Source organism: Benincasa hispida, chromosome 9 (genome assembly GCF_009727055.1).
Source record: "Benincasa hispida cultivar B227 chromosome 9, ASM972705v1, whole genome shotgun sequence".
Lineage (NCBI taxonomy): Eukaryota > Viridiplantae > Streptophyta > Magnoliopsida > Cucurbitales > Cucurbitaceae > Benincasa > Benincasa hispida.
The window spans coordinates 55,366,692-55,387,267 of record NC_052357.1 but is presented as its reverse complement, the minus strand read 5'-3'; the positions used below and the strand labels follow the sequence as shown (position 1 = coordinate 55,387,267).

The 20,576-nt window shown below is 39.0% G+C and overlaps 1 pseudogene; it reads left to right on the top strand.

The window, feature by feature from the left end:
• The first annotated feature begins 15,853 nt into the window (after window positions 1–15,853).
• Window positions 15,854–16,364, top strand: LOC120084798 (annotated as a pseudogene).
• The last annotated feature ends 4,212 nt before the right edge of the window (window positions 16,365–20,576 follow it).

Here is a 20,576-nt window from a genome sequence, read left to right as displayed (position 1 = left end):
GATTCTTGGAGTGAGAATCTGAAAAGTGGTGGTCCTTTGGTGAAAATTTGGTAGAAGGTCGGGAGAAAGAAAAAATCGTGTAGACGATAAAGCAAGTAGGAGAGAAAGGCTATCGTATAGCAAAGGGTGCTTATCGTTTGAAGAAGCTACCATGATCGTGTAGGTTTTACTAAAGCGATTCATTTTAAGTGAAAAGGTAGAACGATTTTTTTTTAGAAAATGCGACATACTATGCGTCATTTAGTTGCTAAGTGATCCGTTTAGGGACAGGCGTGCGATCGTTTTTAGGGACAGACGTGCGATCGTTTAGGCGCTGGTAATGGCGACGTTTATGACGAAATGGAGCAACTACCGTATAGGCTCATCAAACTAGGGATCGTTTACGTTTTCCCACCGATTGCGAATTTTATGAACTTTTTACCAAAATGAAACAAATTTTCATTTTATAACTTCGATTTTACATCCGACTCTCAAGATTCTCCGCGCACTAACACACGATCAAGAGAATTTTCCCTCTACTTTGGATAAAATCATTTATTATATCTAATTTTCTTCCAAAAATAATGTATCTCATACATTTTAGTCCAATTATATCATATATAATTAACTAGTCCAATTATATCATATAATAATCGAACTCCCTCTTATCAATTTGAATATTTCAAACTGACGCTAAAAAATTATTCTCGACTTTATCCAAGCTACCTCCGGGGACCTAATGGACCTGTGGCTGAGAGCTTCAACGGTACGTGATAGCTGACTAAACTTTTAGGCCCACGAGATCCACCATCGTTTAACTGCCAGGCATTCCAACTAAAGGAACAACAATCGAATTCTTCTTTACCACAGGATATATTTCTGTGTCCAATCGGATATAACCAATCATGAGTTACGATGACCTTCAACAGGATGCTCGTAAGTGTTGGACCAATTTACTGTTTTGCTCCTGTAGTTACTCTCACTCCATTAAGTACCAACTAATTCTTTAATGAACAAATACCAACAATAGTCCAACTATGTTGTGAACAACCTCTGGGGCCCAGAGAAGGTGTGTGTGGCACAATTGTTCAAGCCCTAGAATCGGCCCTTAAGGGAGCTATCTATCTACTTGCCCTGCTTTCAGGAAAGGAGTGAATTCCATCTTGTGTAGCTGAGTTCCCAGCTTCTCAAAGTAGACGAAATTCCGCAAAATGGTAGGGTTTGAATCGGGATCCTGGCCATTTGCACCCATACAAATCAAAAGAACCAACCCTCAATGGCAAGAGTTTTCCCTACTCACTGCCGGATTTAAGGTCATGGTTACTTAGGTCATCCCTAGAAGTAAAGTGAAAGTCTTTATCATGAATGGTGTTACATAACGAGACGTTAACACTTCGTGGGTCGGTCTTTTATACAACTCTTGTATAGGATGCCCCTACTTTGGCATGGTCCCTTACAATAAATGATGCAGGATCAGACATTTGGTAATAAGTTTATAACATTTGTGACCAGTCCACAAAGCGGGTCGCATCCGTAGCATTACGCAGAGATAAGGTTTTCCCTGCCTATATCATATATTGCAGACCATTTTGGTTTATCACTCAAGACATGATCTATTGTGTGTGTCACCACATTACATCTTTAAGTTACATAACAGATAACCAGGGATTTTATGTTTATTTGGTTTTGTGGTAAAGCAAAGAAACATATAACTGAGCGAAATTCAAAATGTGAAGTAAATATCATATATTATATCACACAAGCATTCGTACAAAAAGTTTAATAAACTCAGGTCACGAGACTTTAGGGCAATTAACCGCCAACCAATCTCCCACTTGTCCTAAAGCGAAGTGGGTTGTGTACATGAAAAAAATAGTAAAGCAAAAATAATAAACTAGGACATAAGTCCAGTACAAAGAAAATCTCCCATTGCCCCTAATGCAGCCATGGGCGATCCTGTAGTACCCATAGCTTCGTAGGTGACTCTCAACACTGGTAAGCTGTGAGAGCCCTTCATCAAACGAGGTCAGCAACATTGTGCCTTCGAAAGCGAGTCTTCCCGTTGACAATCAACGTCCGCTTGATGCACTAATCTCAGCGGATCAAGATGATACTTTCACTCCTATGTGTTGTGCTGCGGCCTGTGACTCCTCGGCTCCTTGGAGTTTCGCGCAGCTGCCCCACCTAATTATCACAATATAGGGTAATAGGCCTAAAACATATCTGGAACAACTTCCAGTCCTGTCAAAGAAACTTTCTGAGCCAGACGAGCCCTCCTTAAGTAGCTTAGCGAAGCCGCTACGGTACTTTGCCTCTATAGTGGAGCCGACGATACAACCTCTGTTTAGTGCTTCGGCCACACTACAGCTCCTTCGTTAAGAGAAGACTGACCCTGATGTGGACTTGCGAAAGTCCTTAATCAGTCTGCAAAGTCAGAATCCGTGTGTCCAGTAAGGATCAAAATCCTAGATCTCCATACACGAGCAATATAGTCCTTCGTTCTCCGAAGATACTTGAGGAATGTTTCTTCAACTTGCAGTTCAGATGACCCTGGCCTAGGTTTTAGGCTGATACCTTACTGACTCATGCCCACAGCGTAGCAGATGTCCTAGACGAGTATAGAGCATCGCGTACATCAAATTGCCAAACTGACAGAACGCATATGGGAGCCGTCTCAACTCTCCTCAACCTCTTGAGTGCGTCATAAGACATATGTCCTTAGAGCAAAGTGACTCCATGCTAAATGGCAGTAGGCCCCTCTTGAGTCCTTGCTATCGATACTTGAGCAACATCTGTGGTTAATATACGATGCCTAAGAAAGTGCTAGCCAATTTGTTCTTATGAATCCGAAAAGATCTGTATACCTATTAACAAACCGACGCCTCTACCCAAATCTTTTCAAATTTGGAATTGGGGTCGCTAGCCAGTTTCTTAAACTGGCAGTCGGATAAGACCCTACATCATTCCCAAATGAGTAGTATATCCGTTTTTCTACGTACAGCATTACAAGAAAGACTACTTGAAGCCGTTGATGATCTTCTGTAGACACAAGGTTCTCCAATGTTTCCTCAGTCAAAGACATATGAATTTGATCGTTAGTAATCAAACCGTATGTTCGCAAGATCTAGACGCTTGTTTCAGCCCATTAATAGACGATTCAGCTTGCAAACCTTTTGCTCTTGACCTTGGGCTAATGGAATCCCTCGGGGTTGAAACCATTATGTCTCCTAAGATTGCCATTCACAAAGGCCATCTTGATGTCCATATTTCCAAGAATCTCATAATATAATAAGCTGGCAATGGACCAGGAGGATGCAGATCTACTTAACATAAGCAAACAGGTGAGAAAGTCTCCTCATAGTCGACTCCCTCTACCCGGGTATAAAACCTTTGCCAATAGTTGAGCCTTGATGGTTTGTAACCTTCCCATCAAACCACCCTATTTGCACTTGTAGATCCATTTACAACCTTATAGGTTGCTTACCCTATCAAGGAACTGAATTCTACAAGATCCCATACTGAAGTTGAAGTACATCGAGCTCCTATCTCGAGATCCATGTCTTTGACCCATTCATATCCGGTTCAACATCCCCATTGCCTTCCTGATAAACAGAATGGTCCCTGCAACGTCCCATCTGCCTACAACAGTAGGATTTTCATGTAGCCCCAAATAGCGAACAGGCGGGTTCGCAACCCTCTTACCTACATCGAGATTCCTCGACTCTTGAGTAGAACTGATCTACTTAGATGAAACTTCCAGTCAATTAACTCTTGCTGATATAGTAGGCTCTTCAATAACTCTTGTTGAAGTTTCAGTAGTTTCATTGGAACGCTTACGCAATCGACTTTACTTCGTGGACTGTTTGGCTTCTTATATGACTCCTCCAGGAAAGTAGCGTTCGTTGCAACAAAGCACCCTATTGTTCCTTCTTGCAGATCATAAAATTAAACTCCCTCAGTGTACCTTTGGGGTAGCCCTACAAAGAAGGCACAACCTCGACTGTAGGGGGTTTCCAACTTCTTGGGATTGAGCCCTCAAGCACAAATGTGCAGGGCAACCCCCAAATGCGGAAGTGACGTAAACTAGCTTTACACCCATTCCAACAACTCCAAAGGTGTTCTTCGCGCACATCTTGGAAGGGAACACAATTAAGTAATGTATATGCAGTCCTCCACTAGCGAAACCCCAAAACGAGTTCGTAAGGGATTCGTACTGCATTTATCGACGAAACCATGTCCAACAAGGTCCTATTTTCCTCTCCGCTACACCATTTTGGCTGAGGTGTACCCGGTGCTGAGAATTTGGAAATGATTTCCACGTTCTATCAATAGGTCATGGAAATGTCGAGTCCAAAAACTTTCCCACCTCGATTTCGATCGAAGTGTTTTAATCCGTCTATCCAAATGTATTTTTCAACTTCAAGCCTTGTAACTTCTTTGAAAACTTTTCAAAGGATTCAGACTTCCGTTACATAAGATAAACCATACTGCACCTGGAGTAATCATCAGTAAAAACTAATAAAATACTCATAGCTGCCTCGGGCTCAACATTCATAGGACCACAAAGGTTAGGAATGTAACTAAAACTCAATAGGCCTCCCTTAGCTGTTATCCTTTTCCAGTAAAGGTCGTTTAGTCATCTTACCCTCAAGGCAAGACTCGCACACTGGTAAAGAATTTCTTTAACTCACTTATGAAGTCCATTCTTCACCAATCTCTCAATTCTATTGAGATTGAGATGACCTATGAAGGAAATCGAACACTAGAATTTCCGTGAGCAGCGGAACAAGACTATTCCAAATTACATCATGAATTAACATAACATTTACAATCGACTTCCAAACATAAACGGTTTTTATGCCAAATTACAGAGAAATTACAGTATGAAACAACAAATGTACAGAGGGAAAAACTGTACTAACAATGACAGAAGTGTCTCCACGCTTCGATGCGTACTCTGATATCGAGCAACAGCAACCATGAGCACTCAATCTACACGACCGCAACCAATCGCACAAAAAACATGAATCGAGCATGAACACTTCGTGCTCATGCCTCAAACCGATCTCCTCTGCAACAGGTAAACGGCCTCCGCACCACCACGAACGGCCTTCTGGAAACTCGGACGCGGCGTCAAGTTGAGTTGACACCACGCAAACAAGAATGACCTTGGTATTCTCGGATGTGTGAGAATCCAGAGGGTGGGCTTCTGTTCGAACTTGGTGTGAGGCAAAAGAACGGAGGATAACAGCGATCGCGTACATGACTGGGTAGTGGGAGAAGTCGGAGACTTATCGTATAGGTTCGATGCCCAATCGTTTTAAGATAAACAATATGTGATCGTCTAGCAAAAGCTATGCGATCGTTTAGGCTCTACTCGTCTAGCTCGGTCGATTCTATATCGATCGTTGACCTTGGGTCAGCGATCTTCTAAGCAAAGTATGCGAGTCCATTTAGTAAACACTGCACGATCATTTAGCTAGCAACCTACACGATCGCTTAGCTTCGCCCAGCTTCATTTAGTAAATTTGTAATTTACTTGACGACTTCCGTGAGTTTCTTTTTCGCCGGAGAGAAAACTCAAAAACTTTTTCTAACTTTTTGTGAAAAACTTTTTTTTTTAAAAAAAGGAAAAACCACTTTCCCTTTATACTTCACGGTTACCATGATCAAACTAACCACGCCACTACTTTTGTTATTTAAAGAAAAGGTATTAATTATCTAATAATTAATATTATTATAAAAATAATGATAACCAACTTTCATCACCTATTTTATACCTTTTAATTTTAATATTTTTTCATGCTTATGAAACATATTAAAACAATAATTCTTTTCCTATTCCATGGTACTTAATGTAAATCTCATTTACATCAATTCCTCCACTAGATGTATCTTATACATCATACCGATTAATATCATATTATAATCAAGAATACCTCTACAATTTGAACATTTCAAAATCACACCAAGAACTGAATCCCTTCAACATGATCCGAAGCTACCAAGGGGAACCTTATGGGAACCTGTAGATCTGAAGCCTCCAACGGTAGTGAATAACCTGACTAAACTCTTTGGTCATGGAGATCGCACCATTCCCATTAAACGCCAGATTCTACAAAGACCGACAGCTGAACTCTCCTCAACTACAGATATATTTGTGTTTCATACTTAACCAATCACAGTGCGATAAACCCTTCACCAAATTGCTCCATAAGTATAGTTGGAACCAATACCGTTATACTCCCTGTAGTTACATTTGTTCTCCTTAAGTACACTGATCCTGCTAATGAACATAAATCATAGTCCTACTATGACTGAGTCTTCTCTTCCAAAGAGAAGCTGTGGCCACAATGTTCAAGCCCTCGGAATCAGCCCTTAAGGGGCATCTCTCTACTTATCCCTGTTTTTGGGAAAGAACGTGATTCCATCTTGTGGATTAAGTTCCCACTCCAGATCAGACAAGTCCCCAAAAATATAGGGCATGTTGAGTTGGCATCTAGGCCACTCTAACCCATACTAATAAAAACTGCCTCAAAGGTAGGAGATCACAAAACACTCAAGGATCGAAGTCGTTTCACCTTATGGTCCATTTAGTGAGAATGCAAGTTCTAGTACAACGACGTTATCTATAGAGTCTAGTCATGCTTCGTGGTCCAAGTCTTATACAAAACTCTTTGAATAGGATACCCCCGCCTCCACGATCTCCACACGAATGGTCAGGATCAACCATCTGTAGTAGTTTACGAAATACTTACAAACCTCTTCAAAGCCGGGTCGTATCCATAGTGTCACCAGGATCAGGTCATCCCCACCTAATCCTTCTACTACAAGGCTGATTTAGGTTATCACTTAAGGTAATGATCCACTTATATATCAACATATACCATGCTTAAGTTACGATAAATAACCAAGGAGCTTTGTTTATTGGATTATAAGTAAAATGTTAGAATTGAAATAAACATTTATTTATTCATTGAACAATGTGGTATCTTTAGCAAAATAACGAGCTCCGGGAGAAATTAGGAAACACCAAATCCCCAACAATCTGCCACTTGTCCCTAATGAGCATACGGGAGACTAATGTACATACAATATAAAAAATGTAAAATATACAATATAACTAGGGCATACCGCCAGATCATCTCCCACTTTCCCTAGACAAGATGTTGCCATGTGCCCGGAGCGCTAGGAGTTCTAGGTGACCCTCGAACACTTTAGTCGTGATGCTTTGTAAAGGGATCAGCACATGTTGTGCCCGGATCGGATCTGCTCGACTATTCACATCACCCGCGGCGACGCACAATCTCCCTGATCAGGTGAATATTTTTATTCTATGTGGCTTACCTCAATATGACTCCGAGGCTCCTTTGAATTTTGCCATAGCCCCATTGTTATCACAATAAAGAGTGATAGGCAAATCCAATATTTTGGACAACTTCCAATCTGTAAGGAACTTCCTCATCCAAAACCAGCCCTTTTAGCTGCTTCACGAAGCCCCTACGTTTAATCGACTTCCATAGTGGAGTCCTGTGATGCATCCCTTGCTTGATGCTTTTGCCAAACTACAGCCCCTCCATTTAGAGTAAACACTGACTCTGATGTTGATGTTTGAGAATCTTCGATCGGTCCTGAAGTCAGAGTCCGTGTAAATCCTATAAGGATCAGATCCTTATCTCCATACACGAGCATGGTAGTCCCCGTTCTCCAAAGATACTTGAGATTGGTCCTTGACCTGCCATCTAGTAATCAAATCCTAGATTGGACTGATACCTCACTGACAATCTCTACTGCATAACAAAATGTCGGGTCTAGTACATAACATTACATACATCAAAACTTCCTACAGCAGAGTTAATAGGGAAATCCGTCTCATCCCTCAACCTTTTGAGGTGTCTTTAGGACATTAATCCTTAGACAAGAACGATTCCCATCCTGAAAGATAACAAACCCTCAATGGAATCCCTACATCTTTGGTACCTGAACAACATTTTTAATCAATTGTAGTGCCTGAGATAGGGCCTAATTGTTTGTTTCTTGTGATCCCGAATGATCTGGATCCCGAGAACAATACTGTGGCCTCCTCTCAAATCTTTCATGTGGAACTGGGTAAGCTAGCCAACTTTAATGTCAGTCAGAATATCCTACATCATTCCTAATAAGTAAGGATATCATCCACATACAGTACAGGAAAGCTAACTGAGTTGTTTGATGATTCTTCTTGTAAACACAATGTCATCAACGTTCTGGTCAAAGCCAAACGACTTGATAACAGTATCAAAATCTGATGTTTCCAAGATCGAGATGCTTGTTTCAGCCCATAATGGACGCTATTAAGCTTGCAAACCTCTTTGTTCTTGATGCGGAACTACAAAACCCCTCTAGTTGAGTCATATAGATGGTCTTTCTCAAGATTACCATTCAGAAATGGCAATCTGTGACGTCCATTTGCCTATATTTTCATAATCATAAAATGTGGCTATGGACCAGGAGAATCCCTAATAGACCCTTAGCATTACAACAGGTTGAGAAAAGTTTCCCTCATAGTCAACTCCCTCAACTTGGGTATAAACCCTTTTCCCACGAGTCTGCCTTAAGTTCACAACTTTCCATCTACACCTCTCTTTCGCTTATAGAATCCACTTACACCCCAATAGGTTTGATCCCCATTCAAGTGGATTACAAGCCTCCCAGATGTTGTTGAGTAACATAGACTCCATTTCCTGGTTCTGGGCCTTACCCATTCATCTCTTTGTCAACGTCCTCCATTGCTTTTCTTAAAAGACAATGGATCATCGACCCATATCGTTATGACGATTTAGGCTTCAGTCAAACCCATGTAGCGATCCCGGTAGTTCATAACCCTCCCAGTCGAAGGCAGTCTTAACTCTTGAGCTGGGTTGACTAAGACGTCCCTGACCTCAACAACTCTTATTTGATCTGTCGACCTTTCAACAACTCTTGTTGAACCTCAGGCAATCTCAGTCTCAACTTAAAGATCTTCACGTAAAACGAGCTACTTTTCCGTGCTTATGTCCCTCATGTGATCTTCCTTCCAAGGAAGATAGCATTAGTGGAACAACACTTTATTCTGCATGAGATCATAGAAGTTTTCCTTCCTCTCGTTTCCTTGGAGTAGCCTACAGAGGCAAACCTCGAACGCGGTTTCCAAACTTCTTTGGGTTAGTCGCTAGCAAAATTGCCGGACAGGCCCCAAATCCTGAAGTGATCCCGTAACTACCTTTACAAACCTCTCCATAACTCAATAGGTGTTCAGAAACACTTTCAAGGAGAACGTTGTTCCAGGATATAACATGCAGTCCTGCATACATAACCCCAAAACGAGTCTGGAGATGAGCATACTCATCATAACCAAACCATGGTCCAAACAAGGCCTGTTCTCCTCCTTTCTGATACAACATCTACTGAGGTGTACCTGGGCCGAGATTTGGATGCAATCCATGTTCTATCATATAGTTCTAGAATTGGAGGTCCATAATAACTTTTCCCAACAACCGAATCAGATTCGTAGTGTTTTTATCTTCCTTACCCTAAACAAGTTTTCAACTTCAGTCTTATACTCCTTGAACATTATCAAGGGCTTCGGAACTTACATTGCATTGGAACGAGATAACCAAAACCTTTGATAATCATCTATGAATAGGAGATGAAATTCATACCCCACCTCGAGCTTTAACATTCAATCAGACCACAGGAGGTCCTAATTGTACAAAGCTCCAAGACTTCCTTGGATCTGTAACCTTTTCCAGTAAAAGGTCGTTTGGTCATCTTGCTTCAAGGGCATGATTCACATATCGACAAGGAGTTTTTCTTCTAAACCTCTTTAGAATTCCCACTTTTTCCACTCCCAACTTTCTAATCCTATTGAGAATTGATGTGAACCTAACCTAAGATACCAAAGATGGGCCGTTTTCCTTTTGGAGAAACCTTTGTCTTTTAGCTGTTGTTTATCGTACTAAACCTTCTAGTGTTTAAACAAGCTTTTATGACTAACGACCTTAGTGCATATAAGTTATTTTCCCATTGCACCAGAACCAATCTTCATTCCTTCTTTAAAAATAAAACACTTTATGCTCAGAAAAAGAGACGGTATCTGGCCTTGTTCAAATGAGACAAGAAACCGAGTTAAGTTCCTCTTAATATGAGGGAACTTTAAAAAACAATTATCCAGTAACAGAAATAATGTTTCTTGTCAACAAATAACTTTAGCCTACCTACAGGCAACAGCTGAAACAACTCACCATTATCGACTCGAGAGTATATTCTCCCTGTGGCAAATGTTTCAGGGAACTGAATCCCTTTTGGTAAGAGGAACTACATGATGGTAGCACCTGAATCAGATCAAGCAGAATCATATTCCCTCCTACGCAAGACATGTTCTCCAAGACCAATATCATATTTACTATCTTGTCTTCTCTTGAAGAGTAGTAAGGAAGGAGGTCGTTTGGCCACGGAGATTTGTTTCACATGATTCTTTCCAACTATAATAATCGGTCATTTTTAAAAAAGCTTTAACGGAATAACTAACGAGTTGCAGAAAGAAAAACACATTGAACCCTACGTTAGGTTTTAAGCACATACCGGTTGTAAAACAAAACAACATCCAATAAGGTTTTAGCAAAACTAACATGAAACCCCGTGTGACATTAGGTTCACAATGACACTTCAAAGGTTTAGAACAAAAGCCGCCTAAGGGAGGTCAGTTATCCCTGCTCTGAATTGAAGAAAAGTTTCACCCCGTCATTAATACCATAACACTCTTGTTCATATAACGAGCTAGCTATTATTGAATTTGGCCAAAAGATCATTAAACTTACTTAACAATCTCGCCCGTTAGGTGTGACCCGCCATTTTAAGCCCCTAAAGGTCCATCCCAAAAAGGCCAATCCTAAGGGAAAAATTCGATTGGGGTCAAAACCGAAAAGCGACCCTATCCATTTCTAAAATTTCACCTTTGAATAATTGACCAAATGCACAAAACCCTTCCTAAATGGGCAACTACAGGGCGACACAAGGGTGTACAGAATGATCTTCACCCAGGGTGAAACAATGACGAGACCAATAGGACGTGTTAACACACACCCCTTCACCCACTTACTATAAATACTTCTCTCTGTCCACCTTGATATTGACTTATGCAAACACCATTCCTAAGGGGGATACAATCTGGGGCATCTCGAGGCTAAGCATGCCAAGTCTCACAGTGTGAACATACAGGGGAGAAACGTGAGTGGAATCATAGACATATCTAATATTCCTCCTCCTCCACCCTGAGTATTTTATAACCTAGGGTTTAACTTACTTAGAAACATACCTGAGGATTTAACTAAGTGACTTTTTAGTTTTTCCCAAGAGTAACTTTTTAACCTTGGAAAATAGTGAAACAACTTTTTGATGATCATCCCATTAAAACCCTATTTTAACGGAGTCTTTGACCAAAGCATCACATGGCTTGTTTTGAAAATCTATCTAATTCACCTTTCCAGGGTTAGGTTCACTAGGTTAGGGGTGTTACGTTTCTGTTAACTTAAGAACCTTCAACCTAGCTAGAACCCGCCTTAGACAAAAGGTCCCTTATAGAATAGGTTTTACAACCAAATTTAATTTTTTATTTCAACCAATTTAATCCTATTAAACCGGATTTTAAAAAGATTAATCTAGGTTTACTAAACCTCTTTTAAGAACCATTTGACTTAAGGTCTATCTCAATCCAATTTAAAAACGCTTTAAAAACTTGAGTTCACCTTAACAGTTTGCATGCACTCTGAATTATTGATTTTAGGCCTATATTTCATTTATAACACTTATAATGGGAAACAACAAACATAACGAAGCTAACACATGCAAGGCATTTCATAACGATTATAAACGGCCTAAGTGGTCATGCTCAATGCATTGTCCATTCCATCTGCTAACTTGTTCTTTTTATATCAACTTATACAAAACAACAATGAAACAAGCAAAACATGCTTCCATTCACCCTTAGACTATAATCATTTAAAAATAAAAGAATGATGCATGATAATGCTCACTGCATGCAAACATATGGCTCAATATATTTCATCTGATGCATTGCGCATGCTTTCAAGTAAATTTCCTTCATGTTTTCTTCATGCAATATTATAACATTTATAATACAATGATCTACCATCCGTTAACTACAAGCACTCTGTTAAAGACCGACAGCTGAACTCTCCTACTACAGTATTATTATGTGTCCATCTTAACCAATTCAGCAAGTGCGATAACAACCCTTCATAAGATAGGCTCGTAAGTACAACCTAGGGGCCAATAACCGTTATGCCCATGTAGTTACATTTGTCTTCTTAAGTACCGACTGATCCCTCTAATGAACCTAGGTCATCGTCCCCACCTATGACTGAGTCTTCTCTTCTAAAGAGAAGCTGTTGCACTATGTTCAAAGCCCGGAATCAGCCCTTAAGGGGAGTGAGATCTCTTACTTATCCCTGCTTGCGGGAAAGAAGTGAATTCCATCTTGTGGATTGAGTTCCCCAACTCCCAGATCAAACAAGTCCCCAAAAAGGTAAGGCCATGTTGAGTTGGAAATCCTGGCCACCTCTCACCCATACTAATCAAAGGACCGCCCTCAAAAAGGCAAGAGTTCAACAAAACACTTAGGATTGAGGTCGTGGGTCACCTATGGTCGTTTAGGTCAGATGCAAGTCTCTAATATCCAACGACTTTAAATATAGCAGAATCTAGTCATCTCGTGGTCCAAGTCTTATACAAACTCTTTGTATAGTACAACCCCCGCTCCCACGTCTCCACCACGAATGGTTTGGATCAACCATCTGCAGTAGTTTTAACAACACTTGCAAACTTAAAAAGCGGGGCGGTATCTATAGTATCACGCAGGATTCAGGTATCCCACCTTAATTCTTATACCTACAGACGATTTAGGTTATCACTTAAGGCATGATCCACAATGTATATCACATATACATGCTTAAGTTTACATAGAGAATAACCAAGGAGTTTTTGTTTATTGGATATGAAGTAAATGCCAAAATTAAATAACACTTTATTTTATTCTTGACAAATGTGTATCTTTACAAAACAACGAGACTTCGGGGAGGAATTAGGACACTAATCTTAACACCCTAAACATAGATGCCAAAGATGGGCATTTTCTTTTGGAGAAATATTGTCGACGTTTTTGTTTGAGTTATGGCCAGTTTTAAAACAATTCCTGTGGTTTATGGAAGGAATTAAATGGCTAACGGCCTTAGCACATTAAATTAGATTCTAGATTTGTTTGTACAATAATAACAACCCATCTTTAAATGAAATAAAACGCTTTTATCCACATTTGAAAGAAATAGTTTATTTACATTGACAAACACTTTACCATAAATGAGGTTCCTCTTAAGTTCGGAAACAATAATATACATAATTCAAAAAACTAGAAAACTATCTGTAAAGCTAACTGGAGCCCTCCCATTTGCCAAACTGAGAACGACGTGCTCGGTGCCATACTCGCATCTCATCTCACCACCTCGCAGCTGTCGCCAAGGATCTAATCCCCTGAAAAGAAAGAAAAATGATGATTAGTGGTGCCGAATCAAATTATCCAGGTTGAATCATCATCTCGCACTAAACAAGTTTCAAGAACTAGTAAAATCATATTTACCTTTATTCTGCCCTTGACCTTAACGTTTTGACGGCCTCACTCTCTTTTAGATAGCCGAGGACAGTTCCTCTTCTAGTGTCCATCTAATTGCAGTAGAAACACTTTCCTCTTTTCACCGGTGGACGCCTCCTTGGGGCCGATAAGATGGCGGGTTAGCCAGGCGCCTTCCCCTTTTCCGCTTACCACCCTTCCTTCTTGTTCCCCTTTGCACGAGTTAGAAGTAAAAAGGGTGCAAACTTCGTTCCTTGAGGTCGACGCTTTATAGAACATCATGGAGGATGAAGCAACATTTGCTCACCCTTCTTCCCTCTCCTTAGCTTTTCAGTAAAAGATTGTAGGTCTGCAACTCGTTGAGGAGAGTTTGTAAGGTTTATATGTTCCACTTGTCAAAGATCACATTACTAACAAAGTGCAGGGAAGCTCTCCCGGCAAAACGAATGCAGGGATTAATGTTTTAACCTTTGGCTGCCCTTATCGATGGTAGACTATTCAAACTTCCGCCACATTGAAGTGGACCATCATGTTAAGCACATGTCATGAAAAGAGGTTCCCTTCTTCATTGGAGTTGAATTGTACTTAATGAAGCCTCTTATGCATAAAGTTGTTCAGACGGGTTTGTCCAAAACATCCCCCTAAAAGGACTTCCATGATCCTCACGCGCTGAGAATCATAGGCTCATGTTTCTTGGCAAACTTCAGAAGAGACTTGCCAAGATGTAGGCTCAAAGCCTCGTTATTCGCCCATGTCCAATCGCTTGTATGCCTCTCCGAACATTTCTCGAGCGACATTTGGAGTTGGAATAGGAGGATAGAACCTCCGTAAGAGCGAAACATGAAGATCCTCGATGATTAGGATCGTTGTGATCATATGATTCCATGTCGAAATTGTCGCCAGTTAATTTTCGGTCTTAGCAAAGCTTTACATGGCTGTTGCCAATTTGAAAATTGTGGCTGAAAAACGAACAAAACTTTAAAAAATTAGATTTTGCTGAACCACTTTTAACAAAACCATTAGTTTTTGGCAAAAACAGGTTCAAGTACCAATAAGTTTAAAAAACTTCTATTTTGCATGATGCCACCATTGAGGTAGGACAAACGTCACGGTGGGGTGATCAAGATGCCCTTACCTGATCATTCATAGAGCAACCCTGATTTAGGCAAATGTTAAAGTACTGAAATAAACACTTCTTTCTAGTCCCTTCTCATTTGAAACTCACCTGGCCCTTTCCATCCTCGACCCACTCTGGTGGGTATTTTTCTTTTAAAGTAATGAAAGGCTTTTTTATGAACCATTTTATACTTTTATCCCCCCACAGTCTAACAACTTAACGCACCCTCTGTCCAGGGTCCACCCTTGAGAGAAATGTAGAATCTGGAAATCAAAGACCATCCCTTTGCAATCCATAATGACTTGAATTTGGTTCCTTTCTTCCTGTGGCTTTCAAAGTGTCATTTTTTTTCTTACAGAAGAGCCCCATTTCTTTGAGCTGTTTTACTGATAATTCAAGAGGACACCACAGTCAACACCCTAAAATAGCCTTTTTGTTCCATCATTACCAAATTATGTTTAAATTACCATGCCACACCTCCTTGTCCTTCACAATCCACATTTCTTCAAAACTACAATAGTCACCGGCTACTAAATTCAACAATGATCAATAGCGGATTTAGGAATTTATGTTGGGGCACAAATGAAATTATAATGTTAGAAATTTAACTTAGGAACTTCTATATTTGTATTTAATAGAGTTTTATAAACTTTAAAAAATGTATAATAGGTTCTCAATTTTTTAATTTTTTTGTTGAATTGATTTCAAAAAATCAATTTGAAAAATGTTAAAAAATTAAAATAGACAATAATTAACTTTGTGTGATCATACATCTTTTAAAAATTAATGTATCTAATTATTACAAATTTTAAAATTTAAGGTTTCAATTAGATTTATTATTATTATTATTTTGTCTTCTAAACGATTAAAGTTTAAAGAGAGTGGATTTTTTATTTTATCGTTGTATTAAATACGGTCATTACGGTAAATGCGCCCCTACAGATAGAAACTGCTTCAAAGCTTAAACGTTCATCGAGTGTTGGTTCATTACTTTATCTTCTTCAACCGTTCAACTTTCCGGCCGCCGCCACGTAGTTTCTTCTTTCTAAATTGCTTTGTCGCCGTTCTAGTCGCTCGGCGCAATGAGGATTTAAATGGTTACAAAGCTAATTCTTCAAGAGCCGCAGTCGTTTCCTCTCATAGCCTTCGCACCCCGAAGTTCAATCATCCCCCAGAAGCATTTTCTCCCCGATTACTTCACCTCACCGGTTTTCCTCAACCACAGTCCACCCCAAATTCACGAGTTTCTTCAGACCAAAAAGTTTTCTCCTATGGGACCTTCGTCTTGCGCAAGGTGTCCAATCCATTTCCATCGGTTTTTCCGGACAGTCCCCATTCGAAGTCATTCTCAACCTCTTCTCAAGACCCTAATCGAAATTTCCCGGAGAGGGAAGCATTTGCAAAACGAGGAGAAGTGAAGAAAGCCTATTCCGAATGAAGATGCCTTTATACTCGAATTTTCGACATCGTTTGCACTTCCGAGTTCTTTTCCAGAGTGGGCTGTTTCGAGCTTTGAGAATCGGCCTGCGTGGCCATCTCTTGAATTGGCCACGGATTCACAACATTGCTAAGAGTTCCCGGCGTGAGGTGGAGCCGAATTGGTGAGCTTTGTGGGAGAGCAGAAATTGGTAGTTATTTCGATGAATGGAGATGAAATTGGTATTGGGGGATTCGTTTGACCGGGAGAAATTTATGGGAAAGCTGGGCGATGGGAAGCCTAATAAGTCCCGTGTTGTCAGGGAAAGGGCTAGTGAAAACTGTTTGATTCAAAAGGATATTGTGAACTTCAGGCATTTGGCGAAAATGGTCAAGGCCGAAGAAAAGGAAGGAAAGAAGAAGGAAAGAAGGGAGAGGATGATGGGATAAGAGAATGGGTAAAGTGAATTTTTTTCGTTGTGGAAGTTGTGGAAGTGAGGAAAACTGAAGTAGATGATATGAAGGGATTGTTGGGAAGATGGGTTAAGGGTGGAAAATGGATGGGTTTCAACTAGATTGTTGCTTTTGGACGAACGATATGCAGGCAAAGGCAACGAAGAGCTGCCCAAGAGGCGATTAAGGTAGCTGTTATGTTAGTTTTTACTTGTTCCCAACATTTTTGATAATAAGAATCAGTACGTCATTCATGGTTTCTTGATTTGGGTTTAATTCTCTTGTATATCTCCCATTTAGCCTGAAGTTGAGGAGAAACCTTGTCTTTTTCTTTTTGGTTTCTTTGTACTGCAAGGCTCTTGCTGAAAGAAGATGAACCAAGAATAGGATGAAACCGACAATTGAGCTTGGTGAGGTGCCAAGACTTACTGTATTTTATGATTATTTGGCAGATTGAATGAGGTATTCAACAAAATGGGAAAATTTAGGTGTGTTTGTTATTTTATTTATTCAAATCTAATTCTTTCTATATTTCATTTTCAAATTTTGATCAATTGCTTTTTTATGGTTGAAAGGAGATAACTTACGATAGTTTAATTGATCTTTGAAGGGAACAAATGAAATTGATTTTTGTTTTAAGTTCTCTCCCTCAGTAATGAGATTGAATTTTTCTGAAAAAGCTAAGAAAGTGGAAATGCTACATCTACCTGACGATAATAATAATCTTTCCTAAAATATTGGATAGGGGCAGTGCTATTGCTAGGATACACATGCACACTTCAAATATATATATATATATATTACACACACTCGTGCGCACACGGAGTCACTACATGATATAATATTAATGATGTATCGAGCTTGCGCAATAAACTCAAGAATTTGTTTTTTCGCATGTACTCTCAACCGAAGAAGTTAAACATTTGAATTTTCCCTGAACCCTATATTATTGGTGAACTAAAATTAATAATAATGTTGTATATTATCAACACAAACTGGGAACATCTCATCCTACGGAAAGTGAAAACACAAAGAGCTTCAAAAATTGCAATATACCCTGTCAGCCACCTAAAGACGACTTCAAAACCTTGCATATAATGCATTTTTTTGTTCTCTAAGTTATCTGCTTTAACAACATTTTGGTATTTATGTCGAAAAGATTATAATTTTAAAGTTACATATATTGCATTTGCAAGCTCCTGACTAAACCACCCTAGTCAGATAAACTGTATTATTATGGCTAAATGATACATTAGTATATTGTTCGTCCTCTGCTTGATGAATGCACAAATTGGTTTGTTTGAAAAATTCCCTATTGAAAGTCCCTTTGCACTACTTTCAGGTTTTTGGAGGTCTTACTTCCCACAGGATAAATCATTTCCTTCAGCCCTTTGAAACCGTTGGAACATATTGCACACTTAAACCTTAAGAGATGAACATCTCCGCATACAAGAAGCTTAATAGCCAAGGTAAGGTAGAGCATGTGTCTTCTATCAAATATAATGGAATTCAATCGTGTTCCTCACAAAGAAAGCAGCCTTTTCATTCAGGTTGTTTTGGATAAAATAAGCCAAGATACAACAGTAGTGAATAAGATTGATGTCATCAGCAATGATTACAAGGAAATGCAACTTGAAGGTTTAGCTGGGACCACTCCCTTGTGGACCAACAGTATTGAGCATGGTTTACGATTCCATTGGACTTGGCAACGTGGTAAGTTCTCCAAATCCTCAAAAGCTAGGTTAACGATAATTTTCTTCCGTTTTATCCAACTATCATTATAAGTTGTAATCATGAAATAACAATATTTGGAATGGTAAATATAACAACTTTTTAGAGCATGTTTGAGAGGTGGATGTTGAAATAGTTAGTCTTGTTCAAAATCACTACCAAACTTGTCTTAATTTAATTCAAAATCAATTTTATGATATGAAAAATCATGTTTAGAAAATGGTAAAATTAAACATTAAATTGATTTTGAAAAGATGAAAGGGGTGTAAAATGGAAGTAATTTTAATTTTGAATACAACAAAAGTGATTTTAACCATTTCAAAAATCACTCTTAAACTACGGCCTCAAAATTCTAACTTGATAATCTCAACCCTTGGCCAAGTACCTGGAATTTGGTTAAATTGGAAAAAAAAAGCATTTTTTAAGGAATGATTTTAAAACCTCTTCCCCTTGCAGGTATGGAATTCAAAGGCCTTTGCAAACGGAGAGACACAAAGGCTACTAAGTGTCTTTACCAGCAATGATGTTGTTTGTATGTTTTGTCTTAGATTCACTTAAGAATTTCTCCGTTTTTAATTTTTTCTGAATATTTTCTAAAGTTTACTTCTGCCCTCCGGTGATCTTATAGGGACAAAAATAATGATTTGACGCATTTCCCTTTTTCCTTTCTTCTTCTAAAAATGGGAATTGACAGGTGATTGTCTTTGCTGGAGTTTGGTCCAATATCAATCTCTCTGCAAGAATAGTAAAGAAAGTAAATACTGCCAATGATTTGAATCCTATGCGTTTGAGTATTGGAAGAAGAAATAGTGAGCCAATAGACTCGAGAGGAGAGATTGAGGTATGAGATCTTTAAAAACTTTGCAAACTTTTGATCATGCCATTCCTCGTCTGTAGAAGAAAGGGTAGAATGATTACTCTCCCCTACATTGGTAGTCTCCAATCTCCTGTAGCATCATGATTATGAGGTAGCATTTATTCTCATTCTTACTGTGGTTTTACGACTTTCAAGGTTTTTAACATGGAAGGAAGGAGATTCATCAAACAGCTATGTTTGCAAGTGAGAAAAAGGCTCCTAAGATTAACACAAGTTGTCAATGAAAATTTGCCAATGATGCTGCTGAATATCTAGTTTTGAATCAAGACCCTTGCCCTCTCCCACTAATATATTCACACAACAGACTCATCAGCTGCTCAACATCATACTACAACATCACTCATGCCATGCCAATAAAATATCTAGGATTCATACGAAATAATCTTTCTTTAGATCATGAAATATGGTTTATTCTGAACTTATAAGTAAACTAACTAGAACTGCTTTATAATATTTTAACACCACCCACCCAACAAGCCACACCCCCCCACTTCATCCCGTGTTCTGTCTTTCTTCCTGTACTCCAGATACTTTCAAAGGAATACTAGGAGAGATCAGAATATCGATTTTAACATTGCCAATGATCCATGTTTTATGGAATTCCTTCTAAAAGCTCGAGAAATCCAGAATTCGACTTTCATCAGGGTTTGATGCTAAAAAATGTTCAATTTTTCACATTTTCTGTTCATTTGTGGTTCCTTCGATCCTTTCCCAACAATTATGAGTCTATGTTGCTCTATGATGAATATTCAGAGGAATAAGAATTGCACTAACTGAGGTTGCAGTTGATGTGGATAAGGCGAAGGGGGTTCCGACTTGTTGGCCAACCAGGAAAAAATGGTGCTATGTGCTTTCTTTTAGACTTCCAAAGTTGGTGCTTTATCTAAGCTAGATTTAATAACAAATAAATTACATAAACCTTTTATTTTTCCCCCCTGATATGATGTTATAGTTATAATAAGTTCACGTTTTCTTTTTCATTTTTTCAAAAAAATATAATTTTGGTAAATTAAACATTCACAATATTCCCCATTTAAGGGCATTCCTGGTTGAGGTAAGATTGTAGATTCAATTCAATTGTTTCGGTGGTTAATTTCCTTCAACTCAATCAACTCTTATAAATAATGAACTCTCAATCCAATCCAATTTTATGATACATTTGGGTTGGGTAGGGTTATTTGGGATATTTAGTTTTTTTGTTTAAAAACAAAATGAAATGCTAAATATCTAAAATATCTATTGTTTTATTTTTTAAAGCATAGAATTAAAGGAATTAGTTAATCAATTTTAATTATTTTAGAAAAATATTCTCTCTCAACAACAATCTTCTTACCACAGAT